This window comes from Palaemon carinicauda, chromosome 1 (assembly GCF_036898095.1).
Source record: "Palaemon carinicauda isolate YSFRI2023 chromosome 1, ASM3689809v2, whole genome shotgun sequence".
NCBI lineage: Eukaryota > Metazoa > Arthropoda > Malacostraca > Decapoda > Palaemonidae > Palaemon > Palaemon carinicauda.
Window position 1 is genome coordinate 11,590,048 of NC_090725.1, and position 10,000 is coordinate 11,600,047.

General features: G+C 34.0%; 1 pseudogene; it reads left to right on the forward strand.

Annotated features, from left to right (window-relative positions):
* The window catches only part of LOC137641474 (sodium-coupled monocarboxylate transporter 2-like), a 21,554-nt pseudogene that overhangs the window by 9,875 nt on the left and 1,679 nt on the right, over positions 1–10,000 (forward strand).

A 10,000-nucleotide genomic window follows, 5' to 3' on the forward strand; every position in this document is an offset into this window, starting at 1 on the left:
ATGAATTAGCTTAGCTATTTACATCGGAATAGTTTTGAATTACCTTAGCTATTTACATCAAAATAGTTTTAGAATTACCTTATTATAAATTACCTTTGTTATTTATATCAGAATAGTTTTAAATTACCAATGCTATTTAATTGGAATTGTTTAAAATGGATGATAAATAGCTTAAGTTACAGCCCATTCTCTTACAGGTACAGCCATAGAAATAAATGTCAAAATTACTATTAGTCTGAATTCTCGAAGTTCCTTTCCGTTTAGGGAGAATATCAATATCTATTTTATTTTTTTAATAGTATGAGTAATCAATTTTCCATTGTCTATTCTCCATGGCTTGTCTAAATGAATGTTAAAATTACCATTATTTTGAATTCTCGAAGTTCCTTTCACTTTAGGGAGAACATCAATCTTTCTTTTCTATAGTCCATTTCTTTTAGCGAGGCAGATTTGCACCGACTCAAAATGGTGCCCTTTTAGCTCCGAAAAGTTCCCTGATCGCTTATTGGTTAGAAATATCTTGTCCAACCAATCAGCGATCAGGAAACTTTTCCGAGCTGATAATAATAATAATAATAATAATAATAATAATAATAATAATAATAATAATAATAATAATAATAATTGTATTAATAATAATAATAATAATAATAATAATAATAATAATAATAATGACAACAACAATAATAATAATAATGATAATAATAATAATAATAAAAATAATGGTATTAATAACAACAACAACAACAACAACAACAACAACAACAACAACAATAATAATAATAATAATAATAATAATAATATGCCTCGCTAAAAGAAATGGACTATAGTATGAGTCATCAATATCCCATTGTCTCTCCTCCCTGGCTTGTCCATCATAACCCTACCTATAGATGACAAAGATTCACCTAGACAAGGCCATCTTATATAAACCTCTCTCTCCCAACCAGTACCTCGAGCTGCGCTTCAAATCGCACCGGTTGAAGAAACTGGCATCTCTGACGCAAATCCTGAATAATGTTATGTATCTGGGCGTATGCTTATACGCCCCTTCGCTGACCCTCAGCTCTGCCATGGGGGTCCCGACTTATGTCGCTGTCCTCGTCTTTGGCGTCATTTGCGCTATTTATGTCACTCTGGTATGTAATAAGCGAGGGGTATAAGTTGTCCTTTTTTTTTTTTTTTTTTTTTTTTGTGGCGTTTCGGAAGTTTTTATTACGTCGTTTTGTTTCGTTGGGTGTTTTCATCTAGAGGAGTGATAACGGCGAGATGATGAAATGGGGAATTTATGTATATATATATATTATATATACATATATATATATATATATATATGTATATATATATTTTATATATATATATATATGTATATATATATATATATATGTATATATATCTATATATATATATATATGTGCATATATACATATATACATATATATAAATATATATATATATATATATGCACATTTATATGTTATATGTATCTAGATATATACTGTAAATATATATATATATATATATATATAAGTATATATATATATGTGTGTGTATATACACATTTATATATGTATATATACATATACATATATATATATATATATATATACATTTATATACTTGCATATATGTATACATAAATGTGTCTATCTCGAAAAATGGATAAACGGGGGACACCAACACTCTCCTTTCATGATAAACTTGATAAACTCATCATAATGGTTTTAATTTTTGAAATTTAATAGCAAGACAGCCTTCCAAGTATTCTAAAATAACTGAGATTTGCATCAAAGACTTTAGCAACAATCACTGCCCCTCATGTACATATTACTTGACAATATTTTAGTCTCTTAAAGATTTTAAATACTCAGAAGGTTAATTAATATAGAATTATGAATATTAATTAAAAGTATAAATATAATAATTACATTGACTTTGATATCTCTTATCAATGTCAATTTCCCCACTAACTGTACGGTTTCATTATTCTGTTTATCAATCTTCTATTTACCATCTCTAGTCATTTATCACTCAGGGATATTAATTAAAAGTATGAATATAACAATAACATTGACTTTGATATCAAAGTTAATCTCCCCACTAACTGTACGCTTTCGTTATTCTGTTTATCAATCTTCCCATATGTTTACCATCTCTATCCATTTATCACTCAGGGAGGTATACGAGGTGTCATATACACAGACCATAATCCAAACCCTGATGATGTTCATCGGTGTGTTCGTCGTTATAGTACAAGTCGTCTCGGAAATCGGAGGCGTTCCAGAGGTGTGGGACATCGCCCGTAGAGGTGGGAGACTCGAATTCTTCAAGTGAGTTGTTACCCCCTGTTCTAGTTTATCTCTTTTAAAGGTTTAAAATCCGCTCATGCATGGCAGAAGTAAGTGACAGTGGCAATGCCCTAGCAAGACAGTGCCGTAGCAGGACAATGCCCCAGAGACAGGAAAGTTTTATCTCTTTTAAAGGCCACTCATGAATAGCAGAAGTAAGTGACAGTGACAATGCCCTAGCAGGACAGTGCCGTAGCAGGACAATGCCCCAGAGACAGGAAAGTTTTATCTCTTTTAAAAACCGCTCATGAGTGGCAGAGGCAAGGGACAGTGGCAATACCCTAGCTAGTAGGACAGTGAACCTAGCAGAACAATGCCCTAAGGACTGACCAAAGTTTTATCTCTTTTTAAAGGCCACCCATGAATGGCAGAAGTAAGTGACAGTGGCAATGCCCTATGAGGACAATGCTGTAGCAGGACAATGCCCCAGAGACAGGAAAGTTTTATCTCTTTTAAAGGCCACTCATGCATGGCAGAAGTAAGTGACAGTGACAATGCCCTAGGAGGACAGTGCCGTAGCAGGATAATGCCCCAGAGACTGAGGAAAGTTTTATCTCTTTTAAAGGCCACTCATGAATGGCAGAGGCAAAGGGACCGTGGCAATGCCCTAGCTAGCAGGACAGTTACCTAGCAGGACAATGCCCCAGAGACTGAGGAAAGTTTTATCTCTTTTAAAGGCCACTCATGAATGGCAGAGGCAATGGGACAGTGACCTAGCAGGACAATGCCCCAGAGACTGAGGAAAGTTTTATCTCTTTTAAAGGCCACTCATGAATGGCAGAGGCAAAGGGACAGTGGCAATGGCCTAGCTAGCAGGACAGTGACCTAGCAGGACAATGCTCTAGAGACTGACCAAAGTTTTATCTCTTTTAAAAACCACTCATGAATGGCAGAGGCAAGGGTCAGTGACAATACCCTAGCAAGATACTACTCTAGAGACTGGAGTGCCACAGAGCTCCAGGAATAAATCATAATATATTTTCAAACTTCATTTCTCTTCCAGCTTTGATTTCAGTCCACTGGGGCGTCACTAAGCTCCAGGAATAAATCATAATCTATTTTTAAATTTCATTTCTCTTCCAGCTTTGATTTCAGTCCACTGTAATAAGCTCCAGGAATAAATCCTAATCTATTTTCAAACTTAATTTCTCTTCCACCTTTGATTCCAGTCCACTGGAGCGCCACTGACCGCCAGGAATAAATCATAATCTATTTTCATCTTCCATTTGTCTCCCAGCTTTGATTTCAGTCCACTGAAGCATCGCTGAGCTCCAGGAACAAATCCTAATCTTAATTCTAAAACTTCATTTCTCTTCCACCTTTTATTTCAGTCCACTGGAGCATCACTGAGCTCCAAGAATATATCATCATCTTTTTTCAAACTTCGTTTCTCTTCCAGTTTCGATTTCAGTCCTCTGGAGCGCCACACCTTCTGGCCTGTACTGAACTCCAGAAATATATCATAATCTATTTCAAAACTTCATTTCTGTTCCAGCATTGATTTCAGTCCACTGTAATAAGCTCCAGGAATAAATCCTAATCAATTTTCAAACTCCATTTCTCTTCCAGTTTCGATTTCAGTCCACTGGAGCGCCACGCCTTCTGGCCTGTACTGAACTCCAGAAATATATCATAATCTATTTCAAAACTTCATTTCTGTTCCAGCATTGATTTCAATCCACTGTAATAGGCTTCAGGAATAAATCATAATCAATTTTCAAACTCCATTTCTCTTCCAGTTTCGATTTCAGTCCACTGGAGCGCCACACCTTCTGGCCTGTACTGAACTCCAGAAATATATCATAATCTATTTCAAAACTTCATTTCTGTTCCAGCATTGATTTCAGTCTATTGTAATAAGCTCCAGGAATAAATCCTAATCAATTTTCAAACTCCATTTCTCTTCCAGTTTCGATTTCAGTCCAATGGAGCGTCACACCTTCTGGCCTGTACTAAACTCCAAAAATATATCATAAATCTATTTCAAAATTTCATTTCTGTTCCAGCATTGATTTCAGTCCACTGTAATAAGCTCCAGGAATAAATCATAATTAATTTTCAAACTCCATTGCTCTTCCAGTTTCGATTTCAGTCCACTGGAGCGCCACACCTTCTGGTCTGTGCAGTGTCTCGGCCTTTATTTCGTCGTGAGCATCATTGGAATCTCCCAGACCCAGTTTTCAGAGGCTGAGCTCTGTCAGCACACTGCGAAGATCACAAGGGTATGTCGCGACCGAAATCAAATTTAGCTTTTTAATTCATATACGATATATGGATGGACTAAATATATTGTGACGAGCTGAGAGAAGGTTGTGACTCAAAGGCAGGATGAAAGCAACTGAGTCACAACCTTCTCTCAGCTCGTCACATTGGTCATTCCGGGGTCACCAATGTGACGGGCCGAGAAGGTGGAAATGACATTGCCAATCCTCGGTGCGTATTTCCTCTCTCATTTCCTCCTTCTCGACACGTCACAATATATAGACTCCTATATAGTGCCATAGCCTCTTAAGTCGTCTATGATATGTGGAGGGACTAAATTTATATAGACTCTATATAGTGCCATAGACTTTGTACCAGTGTCTTCCACTGTCTTGGGTTAGAGTTCTCTTGCTTGAGGGTACACTCCGACACACTATTCGACTTGTTTCCTTTCCTCAATGGGCTATTTTCCCTGTTGGTGCACTTGGGCTTTAACATCCTGCTTTTCCAACTAGGGTTGTAGTTTAGCAAGTGATAATAATAATAATAATAATAATAATAATAAAATACAACTATTACTACTACTACTACTACTACTACTACTACTACTACTACTAATAATAATAATAAAATACTACTACTACTACTACTACTACTACTAATAATAATAATAATAATAATAATAATAATAATAACAATAATAATGATAATAGTAATAATAAGATACTACTACTACTACTACTACTACTACTACTACTACTACTACTACTAATAATAATAATAATAATGATAATAGTAATGATAAAATACTACTACTACTACTACTGCTACTACTACTACTACTAATAATAATAATAATAATAATAATAAAAAAATACTACTACTACTACTAATAATAATAATAATGATAACAAACTACTACTACTACTACTACTACTACTACTACTACTACTACTACTACTACTAATAATAATAATAATAATAATAATAATATACATTTAGTCAAAATCCCTTTTTACTATCGTTCCAGACAATTATAACCAAAAGTAAACACGTTCCTCATCTCTTCCCTCAGACTCTGCGTATCCCTTCCTCATCGGCGTCAGTATCCTGTGGTCACTCTTCTACTTCGCTGGCCTGGTGGCCTACGCCACTTACGCAGACTGCGACCCTGTGTCAAGCGGACGGGTGGAGAAGTCTGATCAGATCATTGCGTATATGGTGGGGGATAAGTTATCCCATATACCTGGTATGGTGGGACTCTTCGTGTCAGCTGTGGCTGGAGCTCTGTTGAGGTGAGGGTTAAGTTTTTTAGCTATAAATTGCTTTTTGTGTCAGGTGGAAATTTTTTATCTTTGGTATAGGATATTTGGAATTTTTCTTGGTATATTTTCAAATGTATTGTTTTTCGATATGGGGATTTGTTTAAATGTCTTTTGTAATTTCAGTAAATGTTTCAGTTTTTTTTTTTATTTACATTTCAAAAATATGATAATAATAATAGTAATAATGATAATAATAATAACAATAATAATAATAATAATAATAATAAAATGTCGATTCATTTAATCATATTGTTGTTTACTTAAGATGAGCAGTAAACAAATACACGAGACAGAAATCCAATTGTCAAAAAAGATTTTTATATTTAGGAACGGCTTAAACTGCCTCTCCTCAATGGCTATAACATTTCTCTCCTTATACGTTTTTTCCCTCTGCAGTTCCCTCTCGTCCTTCGTGAATTCAACCGTCGTCCTACTTTGGGAGGACATCTTCAGCAGCTGCGACGTCTTCCAGAGACTGTCGCAAAAGACGACGACGTTGATCACGCGCGCACTTTGTAAATGCTTTTGTCTTCTGGTTTGATGTAGTGGGTATGGGCTCTAGAATTAGATACCTATCAATTAAAGCAATCAAATATTTATGCGAGTGTGATCTCGATTTATGCGAGTATGATCTCTATTTATGCGAGTATGATCTCTATTTATGCGAATATGATTATTTATGTGAGTATGATCTCTATTTATGCGAGTATGATCTCTATTTATGCGAATATGATCTCTATTTATGCGAGTATGATCTCTATTTATGCGAATATGATTATTTGATGCGAGTATGATCTCTATTTATGCGAGTATGATCTCTATTTATGCGAATATGATATCTATTTATGCGAATATGATCTCTATTTATGCGAATATGATCTCTTCTTCCCCATTAAATCTTTTATCCTAAAGAAAGGACTGATTGATTGATTTGAGGTTTTCTGGCATCTTGACATCTAAAGTCATAGACGCCGATCCTAAAAAGGAGCTTGGTGTCCAAATAGATCTAGAGTGCATGCAAGGGCAGGTGATTGAAAGGTGTTTGTTAATTGCTTATTCGATGTGTTGTTACTTTCCATCATAATCTCATTTTGCTTACCAAAATATCTCCATCTTATGCTTTCCGGCCTTAATTTTGTTCTCGTATCCTAGGAAAACACTTACTGTCTGTACTAAGTATGAATATTTATCAACAATAACTAGAGGTTCGTACGTAATGCTTATTTGTTGTCTCTTTGTATTTTCATTGAACTTTATCTTAGTTTTACTCATATTCATTTTCAGTCTTACATTTCTGCTTTGTCTATTAAAATTCTCTATCATGTTTTGCCATTCCTCCCATGATTCACTAAACACAACTATGTCATCTGCAAAACTTATGTTGTTAAGGTATTCTCTATCAATATTAATTCTTACATTTTCTCAATCTAAATTCTTGAATACTTCTAGGCACGCATTGAATAATTTAGGATAGATGGGGTCTCCCTGTTTAATTCCTTTCTCACGATTCCTTGTTTTTGAAGGGGTTTCATTACTGCTGAACTTTTGACAGAATCAAAGGGTTTCTCATAGTCTATAAGTGCCTTACATAATGGTTTGTCATATTCTGTTAGTTTTTCCATTAGCTGGTTAATTTACATGTACATAGTCATTTATTGAATACTCGCTTCCAAATCTATATACGCGTGGTTGTATGTGTATATGTGTTAGTGTGCACATCAATTAATATCATAGATGCCTATATAACTTTTCCAATGAATTGTCAATTCTACCATTACCATTCCTACCATTTGAAAGTATATTCGACAATATCATAAATCCATGGAACATTGCCATTAAATAGATACCATAAACTTGGCTTTATGTCAAAGTAGGCCTACATTTCAATTCTCGAGAAACAGTAATTTACAAATTCGTTTGTCTGTATTTCATTGTACAGTACATTATATAACAATGAATATCTATCACCAGCACTATAGTCCATTTCTTTTAGCGAGTCATATTTGCACCGACTCGCAGCGGTGCCCATTTAGCTCGGAAAAGTTTCCTGATCGCTGATTGGTTGGACAAGATAATTCTAACCAATTAGCGACCAGGAAACTTTGCACCGACTCGCAGCGGTGCCCGTTTAGCTCGGAAAAGTTTCCTGAGCGCTGATTGGTTGGACGAGATAATTCTAACCAATCAGCGATCAGGAAACTTTGCACCGACTCGCAGCGTTGCCCTTTTAGCTCGGAAAAGTTTCCGGATCGCTGATTGGTTGGACAAGATAATTCTAACCAATCAGCGACCAGGAAACTTTTCCGAGCTAAAAGGGCACCGTTGCAAGTCGGTGCAAATATGACTCGCTAAAAGAAATGGACTATAGTGATTTTAATCAATGTAAATATCAACCACATTTTCTCTTGATAGTCAGGTTGGTAAGAGTCCCTGCTGGCATTAGAGGCGTAGGTTCGAATCCTTGCTCAGCCATATATAACAAATACGTGTGACATACATTACTGCGCTTCATGTACTGCATATTGCCACTCTTTTTATTCACTATGAATGCATTCAATGCATTCTGACCTCCATAACAATGAGGATAATTATTATTTTTAATAATTATTATTATTATAATTAATAATACTTATAATTGTTTTTATCAATAATTATTATTATTAATGATTATTATTGTTATTGATGGTGATTATTATCATTACTAATAATAATAATTATTATTATTAATTATCATTATTAATATTAATCATCATTATCAATAATAATTATTGTTTTCAATAATAATTGATATTATTAATATTAATTATCATTATTATTATTATTATTGTTAGTAATAATAATAATAATAATAATAATGATGATTATTATTATCATTATCATTATTATTATTATTATTATTATTATCATTACTATTATTATTATTATTATTATTATTATTATTATTATTATTATTATATTTTTTATCATTATTATCATTATCATTATCATACATTATCTATGCATACTTACAGGTTGCATCATTGTTGTCATAGCCATGGGATCAGCTGTGATAGTCGAGAAATTCGGGACTTTATTCCAAGCGGCCTACACCATCTCCGGGTCACTCGTTAGCCCCTTCGACGGGCTGTTCGTCGTGGCGATCACAGCGCCCTGGGTCAATGTCAAGGTGAGGGAATAGTAGGATTGTTTGAAGGATAATATTAGGATTTTGTTAGGATTACAATAGAATGCTTGATTAAGGCCCAATGCGACAGATGTCTTCGGAAATATTTCGATTTTTGATGTTTGTATTAAGATACAAATAAGGACTACTTTTTTGGTTTTAATTTTCTATCATATATGCATTGTTTTGGAGTAATGATGATGATGATAATTGTAACAATAATGATATGTAATCCTGTAAATATATATATATATATATATATACATATATATATATATATATATATACATATATATATATATATACATATATATATATATACATATATATATATATATATACATATATATATGTATATATATATATATACATACATATATATATAAATGTGTATATATATATACATATATATATATATATATATATATGTATATATATATATATATATAAGCATGTATATATATATATATAAGCATGTATATATATATATATATATATGCATATATATACATATATATACATATATATATGCAAGTGAGTGCGTGTGTGTGTGTTAAACTACCATCCTCACAGGGTGCCACCACCGGATTCCTAGCTGCCATGTCCTTCAACATTTGGCACGGCGTAAGCAAGACAGCCTACGGAGCGGGGACCGAACCCCCTCTGCCGTTATCAACAGACGGATGCTACGAGGACCCCGGGGCCTTGTACGAGTTGGAGTCCTCAGACTCGAACTACACTATGACTGAGGCTTATCTCGAAACACCGATTAACGAGTGAGACATTTGAGTGTTATTTTTAAAGGGTCTTTTGTGTGGAAATTTAAATGGCCTATTAAGTATATTTTTCATTTTTAAAACCATTAATTATCTCTAAATCTATAAATCTCTCTAAAACCATTCTGGAGGCAGAAGGTAGAAGACCTGAAGGGAGGGAGAAGGTAGAGAACCTGAAGGGAGGGA